This window comes from Taudactylus pleione, unplaced genomic scaffold (genome assembly GCF_031769625.1).
Source record: "Taudactylus pleione unplaced genomic scaffold, aTauple2 ptg000214l, whole genome shotgun sequence".
Taxonomy (NCBI): domain Eukaryota; kingdom Metazoa; phylum Chordata; class Amphibia; order Anura; family Myobatrachidae; genus Taudactylus; species Taudactylus pleione.
Genome location: NW_028284616.1, coordinates 6,067,193 through 6,076,419, shown reverse-complemented (window position 1 = coordinate 6,076,419; position 9,227 = coordinate 6,067,193).

Here is a 9,227-nt window from a genome sequence, read left to right as displayed (position 1 = left end):
AAGGGTCTCCCAATAAGACCCTGGAGATAGTCTGTAAAAGAAAAAGTACTCTACAGCGCTGATAGGAACACTTACAAAACATTCAAAACAAAAGTACTATTATAGCGCTATACCTAAAAAAGTCAATAAGTGACTCTTTTTTTTTCAGAAAAGTCTCTTCAGACAATGATTATTCAATACACTCCCTGTATCCAGGTGGCTGCTGGTTATTCTCCTGGGAGACCGTTGTTGTGTTGTCTCAAGAAGGAAGATTACTAAGAAGGGTGAGAAAAAGACGCTCACTAGTGTATAAACTTTGTAACAAAACGGGTGGTGGAAGTAATATGCATACCCCAATTAGATGAAAATCAGGATTATCAAACAAGTAGGTCTTTCTGTCATCCCTCGATACTTTCTCCCAGGTACCGTTCTAGGGTGTCAATGGTGATAATTACTAGAAGGAAGGGTGAGAGGTATACACTCCCTAGTGTATTAATTTTATATTGATGTAAAGAAATAAAGTAATATGCGTACCGCAATCAGATGATATATATACTCCGAATAATATGTGTCTTCGCTAATAAAGTTAAGTGACCAAGAGAATTAATATGGACAAATCACTGCTAACACAATGTTTAATATTACAAAATAGTATTTACTGTTTTAAATTCAGTTGACCGGTCAATAATAAAAGAAAGAAACATCATACAATAATATAAATTATAATAAATTGAAAAGCATACTATATAAACAATTTAGATTTAAATGCAATAATAAATCGCTGGAGGAGGTGGATCCAAAAAATATATGAATATATATGTAAAAATGGTGTAAAAAATATATATATCTCTGTCAATCCATAATTATCCGCATCTGTATTTAGTAGTTTTAACCAGGAGTAAAATTAACTTTTATATATCCATAATATGCTGAATGAAGCCACGTATCATGGCAGTGTTATATAGGTATACCTTGCAGGTTAATAGGATCGAATCCTAGCAGGCAGAGGGCCAGGTAGACACTGGAGGAGGCTCACATAACCGGAGAGACACAAATTAGCGGCTCCTGAAAGATGTAGTAGTACTGGCCGCATCTCAATCCTAGCCTCTACTCCAGCTACCGACTAATGTCCAGTGGGACCGCAGGTCTCGCATCTCATGCTAATCTGTACCAGATGCAAGCTTGAATATGGATATTCCAAATGGGTCCAAAGCAGTCCACTGACGCATTTCTCTACCCAGGTCTGGGGCTTTATCAAAGAGTAATTAAACAGCTCCATATGGACCTCTCAAATCTCATGGGTGTGTCAATTGTGTAAAAACGTTAGCACCTGTATGGGATCCACCTGCTATCCACCTCCCCCAGCAAATATAAGACTCTTATATATTATTCTTTTTTCTCAACCATTCAAAAAATATACTAGAATATAAGAGACTTAGATGCAAGCAACGAAAAGTATCCCATCTCCCGTTATGCATATAAAAAGTGGTTCCTATTTTCTTAAACCCTTCAATTATTTATTAATATAAACATATTGAAAATAGATCTTAAAAAGAACTCCATCTCTAGAAAAAGATTTCATATATATATATATATATATATATATATATATTTATGTCTAAATCCGCATGCTACTAACAATTTACAGAACCATAGGGAGATCAACAATAGATGGGACCAACATCATAAGATAGATGAAGGGTCACCACAGACCCATCAATGGCGGTCACATGACCACAGTCACAAAAGGACCTTCAATCAGAAACAAGGAACTACATCTAGAGGATCTTTTTTAGGACTGAACAGGGCGGCAGGAGTTACCACTCAGAACAGGTTTTCACCATTAGCCAGAGACACCCCCAAACGATTAAGAGAAATAGAGGAAGAAGAGGTGGTAGAAAACTACATAAGAAAGCCAAGATTAATATAGATCAGGGTGGAATATTCAATTTGACGGGGAAAGAATTATCATCTGATCAAATCACACTTTTGAAAAAGGGCCTAAATTTTGCGCCCACGCAAAATCCAAATTTATTTGACCTCTTTGTTGAATTGAATCATTTCATCCGTGATCTCTGTAGGAAACGATATTTTGCATCTAAACAGCTAAAAGATGAAACCATCAGTCCAGTAATTTTGGATGACATGGATATAGATACATTGTTAATTTTGGAAAAATTATGGGATGATAATCATGTTCAGATTAATAATATACCAATTAAGATCTTTGACATTCAAGATCAAACTGATCCTTTTAGGGAGGGAAGATCCTTTAAAAATAAATCAAAATTTAATCCTATAGACCACAAATCCCCAACTATTTTGTATTTTTACAAAAAAACAATGGATGACTTCCAAAAATCTGCACTAAGAAGTCCCATTGGTCAAATTTGACCAAGAGGGAATCTTTGGAATGGAAAAAATTTGAAAAAGACCACTCTATAGTCATTAAAAGTGCTGATAAGGGTGGGGGGGGTTGTCCTATTGACTCGAGATATGTATCTACAAGAGGCGTATTCTCAGTTACATGACACTACCTTTTAAAGGAAAATAAGTGGTGACGTAAAAATGTTTTACTCATGGCTATCATTTTTATTTTAGAGCACAATTATTTTATATTTGAAGGGGAGTTTTTATACAGGTACTTGGAACGGCCATGGGCACTAGGTTTGTGCCAAGTTTCGCCAATTTATATATGGGATCATTTGAGGTATATGGGATCATTTGAGGATGACTACATCTGGAGGGGAGCCTTTGGCACGAATTTAGTGCACTATGGCCGTTACATAGATGATTTAATTATCATTTGGAATGGGGATGAGTTTTCAGCACAACAATTTATTTTACACTTGAACGATAATGATTATAATCTTAAGTTCACACATTTATTTAGTTACACCATGGTGAATTACTTGGATCTTACTATCTCCTCCGAGGGAGGAATTGTTAGTACCAAAAACTATAAGAAGTCAGTAGACACTAACAACTTTTTACATTTCTCAAGTAGCCACTATAAACCATGGCTACAGAATGTTCTGTACAGTCAATTTAGCAGGTTATGTAGAAATTGTTCCCCCATTCCCCCATAGAAGAATTTAGAACACAAGTGTCTGTCATGTTTCAAGACTTTACGAATAGAGGTTATCCTACAACACTGTTACAGACAGCATACAAGAAGGTAGAGAACAGTGACAGAACAGAATTAATTAAGATGAGAAGTAAATCTTCAGATATAGGGACTCCTGATTCATTTGGAGTCACTCAAATGAAATTCATTTCAAAATATAATAACCAATCAACTGTAATCAAAAAAACTTTACAAGAGAACTATAAGATTTTACAACAAGATTCTATATTACAAACTACCCTTGCTCCCAGACTAAATATTGTTTTCAAGAAAAATAAGAACTTGAAAAACCTGTTGGCACCAAGTGCACTTAGAAAAATCCCTAGAGAGAAGACTATCAATAGGACCCTTTCATGGTTACCTGCTCCCACTATAGGATGTTTTAAATGTGGGAAAACCAGGTGCTTGACGTGCATGCACATTGCAAATAAGACCATAGAAATGATGTCCAACACGACCAAAGAAATATTCCACATACGAGAATTCATCAATTACAAAATCACATATTGTGTTTACCTACTGCAGTGCCCTTGTGGCCTACAGTATGTAGGCAGAACCACTCGGTCCCTCAAAACTAGGTTCAGAGAACATAGAAACAACATAAAAAGGGGGTATAGTAAGCACAGTGTTTCTCAGCACTTTTCAGTTAAACACAACAGTGATCCGAGTGGTTTAGTGTTAATAGGCATACATCATGTGGCCAATACCAACAGGGGGGGCAACAGGTTTAGGCATTTATGCAAAAAGGAAGCATTATGGATATTTAAACTTGGAACCTTGTTTCCGTTAGGTCTTAATGACAATATAGCGTTTGAATCCTTTGCTTGAATTAAACAAATTGCCATAATGAATATGGTTTTGCTATAAACTGTCAGCCTTCTGGCTAACTGGGAGGATGTTTTCTTGTGATCATTCCTTCCAAGTAAAATTGATTTCATTAAATGAGATTATAACATCTGACATTGTAGGACAATAGTCCTCTAGAAGTGATGTAGGCACCTGGATTTGACCAAATTGGAGATTATGGGTATTTAATTCCATACACCTAGCACCACTCGGTTATATTTTTATTCACTTTCTTGATATAGTCCCATTATACAAATTTGTAATGGTTGGTACAATTTACAAACATGTTGGTAAGAGTATCCATCAGACAGATGTCGCCTGTATACAGATATATGTGTGCATGTGTGGATATGGGTATGCACATGTGTATATATGTATACATGTGTACACAGCTACATGTATATCTTAACATACTAATATCTGGTAGTTATACCCATAGGAGACTTATGGTGTAGTTGTAATACCTTGTATTGTGATATATGAGACCATGTAGTCATGGGTTCAGGACCCACTGCGTCTTTATTATTATTTTGTCTTATATATTTTGTATTTTTTGAATGGATATTTATGCATAGTGATTTTGAGAAAGATATATATCTGTGTACTAAATTAAAATGTAGGAGTATAGTGATTTGATGGATTCTCATTTATTATAGATTTATCCATTTGTATGTTCGGTGACTATTTTGAACACTCTATAGCTTAGCTGTACCACCCTTTTAAAGTAAACAAATGTATATTCATTGAGAGGATATTGGTAGTATTGCTCAATAAAATCTATTTCTCTGGAGAATTATTAATACGGGCTGTGAGGACTGAGAGGGGACGTTATACTGTTTATCATGTGCATCCCTCTAGACGTTATACTGTTTATTATGTGCATCCCCATGTTGGTAATATTTTTATGAACATTTGGTATCAATATATATCAATCAGAGATAGGACAGGCACTGTAGTGTAGAGGTAAGAGAACGGATTGGGATACATGAGGCCACAGGTTCGAGACACATGGATTCCAGAATGCGGATTTAGATATATATATATATATTTTAAATATTTTTCTAGAGATGGAGTTCTTTTCAAGATCTATTTTCAGTATGGTTTATATTAATAAATAATTGAAGGGTTTAAGAAAATAGGAACCACTTTTTATATGCATAACGGGAGATGGGATGTTTTTCGTTGCTTGCATCTAATAGGGGAATTCAATATTGGAGCGAAAACTCTGTTTTTGCGTTAATATCGCACCTATGACATCATTATCGCAGGTTTTAGTTTTACACTGTATTCAATTTCAAAGACTTTTCGCAGGTTCGAAAAGTCTTTGAAAAAAAATGGGGATAACTTTTCACCACTGAATAGGCGGCGAAAAAAAGTGCAGAATTGGGGTTTAGGGGTGCAGGCTTTAAAAAAATAGCCTGCATCCCTGGGAATGACATTTAAAAGATAACTGTGTCAAAAAAAGTAAAAAAAAAAATAGGGACACCCCAAAAAATTATTTAAAAAATTGGGGTGAAAAAAAAAAAAATTGGAAAAAATTGTTTAACAATAGGGAAATAGGTTCAGGGCTATTCTGTAAGTATGCGGCAGGTGTTTTCTAGAATAGGTTATTAGTGGCAGGTGCATAGTTGCAGAATTTTTCAAAACTTACTTTAGGGACATAAAAATATGCTAGTACCCATTTTCATGTACCCCAAATTTGATGGGACCACTTAAAAAAATGAAAAAAATAACCTAAGTGCTCTTCTGCAACACTTCTTCAATGTCGGGAAAAAAAACACCTGCTGCGACTATTTAAATCCCCGACTTTCATTTACAGGCTAAAACGGGGGTACTCATAGTGATCGCTCATGTTTTTACAACTTTAGGGGGTCCTACAATTTTTTTAAGGAAAATTTCGTAACTTTACGCAAATTCCACTTGGCCAGGTCCCGTTTTCGTTAGTTTCATATTGAATACGGGGATAAGCGGGCACGCGCCCGATACTTTATCCCAGGTAAAAGCTCCGATATGATACGTAAACTTCGACAGTGAAGTTTACGTTTCATATTGAATTCCCCTCTAAGTCTCTTATATTCTAGTATATTTTTTGAATGGTTGAGAAAAAAGAATAATATATAAAGAGTCTTATATTTGCTGGGGGAGGTGAATAGTAGGTGGATCCCATACAGGTGCTAACGTTTTTATACAATTGACACACCAATGAGATTTAATGACTTACTATAAACAGAGGTCCATATGGAGCAGTTTAATTACTCTTTGACAAAGCCCCAGACCTGTGGAGCGAAACGCATCAGTGGACTGCTTTTGACCCATTTGGAATATCCATATTCAAACCTGCATCTGGTACAGCATCAGCATATCGAGAGGCAAGACCTGCGGTCCCGCTGGACATTAGCTGGCAGCTGGAGTAGAGGATAGGATTGAGACGCGGCCAGTACTACTACATCTTTCAGGAGCCGCTACTTTGTGTCTCTCCGGTTATATGAGCCTCCTCCGGCGTCTACCCTGCTCTCTGCCTGCTAGGATGCGATCCTATTAACCTGCAAGGTATACCTATATAACATTGTCTACCAGGATACGTGGCTTCATTCAGCATATTATGGATATATAAAAGTTCATTTTACTCCTGGTTAAAAACTACTGAATACAGATGCGGATAATTATGGAGTGACAGAGATATATATATTTTTTACACCATTTTTACATATATATTCATATATTTTTTGGATCCACCTCCTCCAGCGATTTATTATTGCATTTAAATCTAATTAATTGTTTATATAGTATGCTTATCAATTTATTATAATTTATATTATTGTATGATGTTTCTTTCTTTTATTATTGACCTGTCAACTGAATTTAAAACAGTAAATACTATTTTATAGCTGTGATTTGTCCATATTAATTCTCTTGGTTACGCTTTATTAGCGCAGACACATATTATTCTTTGTATTTCTGGGTGCACCTGATTACAGGTGCGTTTTTGGGAATTGGTATGAAATACCGCCGGCCGCATGAAATACCGCCGATTCCCTGAAGCGGCAGCCCGACATCAGCAGAGATCCCGGCAGCGGAAGCCCGACATTGCTGGAAATCCCGATCGTGGATAGGTGACTATCTACTAACCTAACCTAACCCCCCTAACCCAAACCCTCCTTAGGGTTGCCTAACTCTAACCTCCCCCCCAAGTGCCTAACCCTAATCCCCCCTCTAAGTGCCTAACCCTAACCACCCCCTTCCCCGCTGCCTAAACCTAAGTCCCCCGGGGGGGTGCCTAACCCTAAGTCCCCCCCGGGGGTGCCTAACCCTAACCCTCCCTCCCCCTAGCCTAACCCCAACCCTCCCGGGGGGGTGCCTAGCCCTAAGCCCCCCCGGGAGCCCTAAACCTAACCCACCCCCCCCGCGCGGCTGTCCGCTCGCGGCTCCCGGCATCACTACGATCGGGATGCCGGGCGCCGGTCTCCCGGCGTCGGGGAAATGCCGGGCGTCTACATCTAGACGCCCGGCATTTCACCCTTGCCAGGATATGACAGTCGGGAAGCCGGCTGCCGGTATTTAGGCAGTCGGCTTCCCGATTGCATACCCGTTTTTGTGTGCTGTCACAGGCACGCTGATTTGATCTGCAGCTCTATTGATTGTTATTTATGCTATTTAGCGCAACTCTTCTTTTATTATAGTATTATAATAAAAGATAATACTATATGAGTAAGAATAAAAACAATGAGTAAGAATAAAAACAAAACAAAATAAATAAAGATACAAATAAAAAGGTGTAGAAACTTCTTACATGCAATATTAGCCACCAGTTGGAATGCGTATTAGTGTCACGCTATGCCCTCAATGCGTTTCTTCTCTTATGCCCCTTTGTTTAGGCTGGACTTCATCACAAAACATATTTAAAAATTCACTATAAATAGTATATATGACACTGTGGGTGGAATTCAATTGTTTTATCACAGTGTTTTTACCCATAATAAACATGTGTTTAGGTGTGATAAAATGTAGTCGCTATTCAATTGAACATTTTTTTGGTCATGATAATTGTGATTTATGTAAATTTACCTAAATTTCAGCCTATCTGTAACATGGCCAGGGCTATTCAATTGTTGTAAATTAGGCATGATAAAAAATATTGGTCGACCTATTTTTCACTTTATCACCTGTCAGTTCCCACCACCCCTAGAAGGTGTGAGTTTTGTATTAAAAAAATTTTGATATTAAAATTTTATTAAAAATTAACTGGTATGCTACTTTTAAGGGTGAATATCATTGATTTAATCAAATATTTCAATAAAATGACTTTTTGTAGAAACAAAGTACAGGGAAAAAATAAGCCGAGTGGGAAGGTGATCAGGATTTAGCCGATGGATTGGGTATGAAATCCCGGCTGTCGGGATGCCGCTGGTCAGAATACCGACAGCAGCATCCCGACACCCATAAGGAATCAAGGTAAGTCTAACCCTAACTCCTACCCTAACCCTCCCTCCCCAGTGCCTAATCCTAACCCTTCCCCTAGTGCCTAACCTTAACCTTACCATAACACCCCGATACCTTTGGGATGATGCAGTGGCCACTTATACAGTTTCCCCAGAAGTGCGCCTTATGCAATGCCCCCTTACACAGTGCCCCTACTGCAATGGAACCTTATACAGTGTCCCCAGTAGTGCCTCTTATACAGTACTCCCAGTAGTGGTCCCCCTATGTAGTCCCGCTTATACTGTTCCCCAGTAGCGGTCCCCCCTATGCAGTGCCCCTTATGCCATGCCACCTTATAAAGTGCCGCTTATAGTGTCCCCAGTATTGTTTCCCCTATGCAGTGTTCTCTTATATAGTTCCCACAGTAGTGCCCATTATAGAGTGCCCCTTTAGAGGTCCTCCCTATGCAGTGCCCCCAGTAGTGGTGCCCCCTATGCAATGCCCCTTATGAAGTGTCCCCATTAGAGCTCCTCCCTATGCAGTGCCCCCAGTAGTGGTGCCCCCTCTGCAATGCCCCTTATGGAGTGGCCCCATTAGTGGTCCCAGTAGGGTTCCCCCTATAGTGCCCCCAGTTTAGGTCCTCCCTGTGCAGTGCCCCAAGTAATTTTTCCAAATATTCAGTACCCCTTATAGTGCCCTCAGTTTAGGTCCTCCTTATTAAGTGCCCCCAATAGTGTCCCCCATATGTATTGTTCCTTAGAGTGCCCCCAAAAGTGGTCCCGCATGGCCATTATAAATACACATACAAATACAATACTTACCTTAATCCCCACTCCTGTACACGCCGACCGCACCT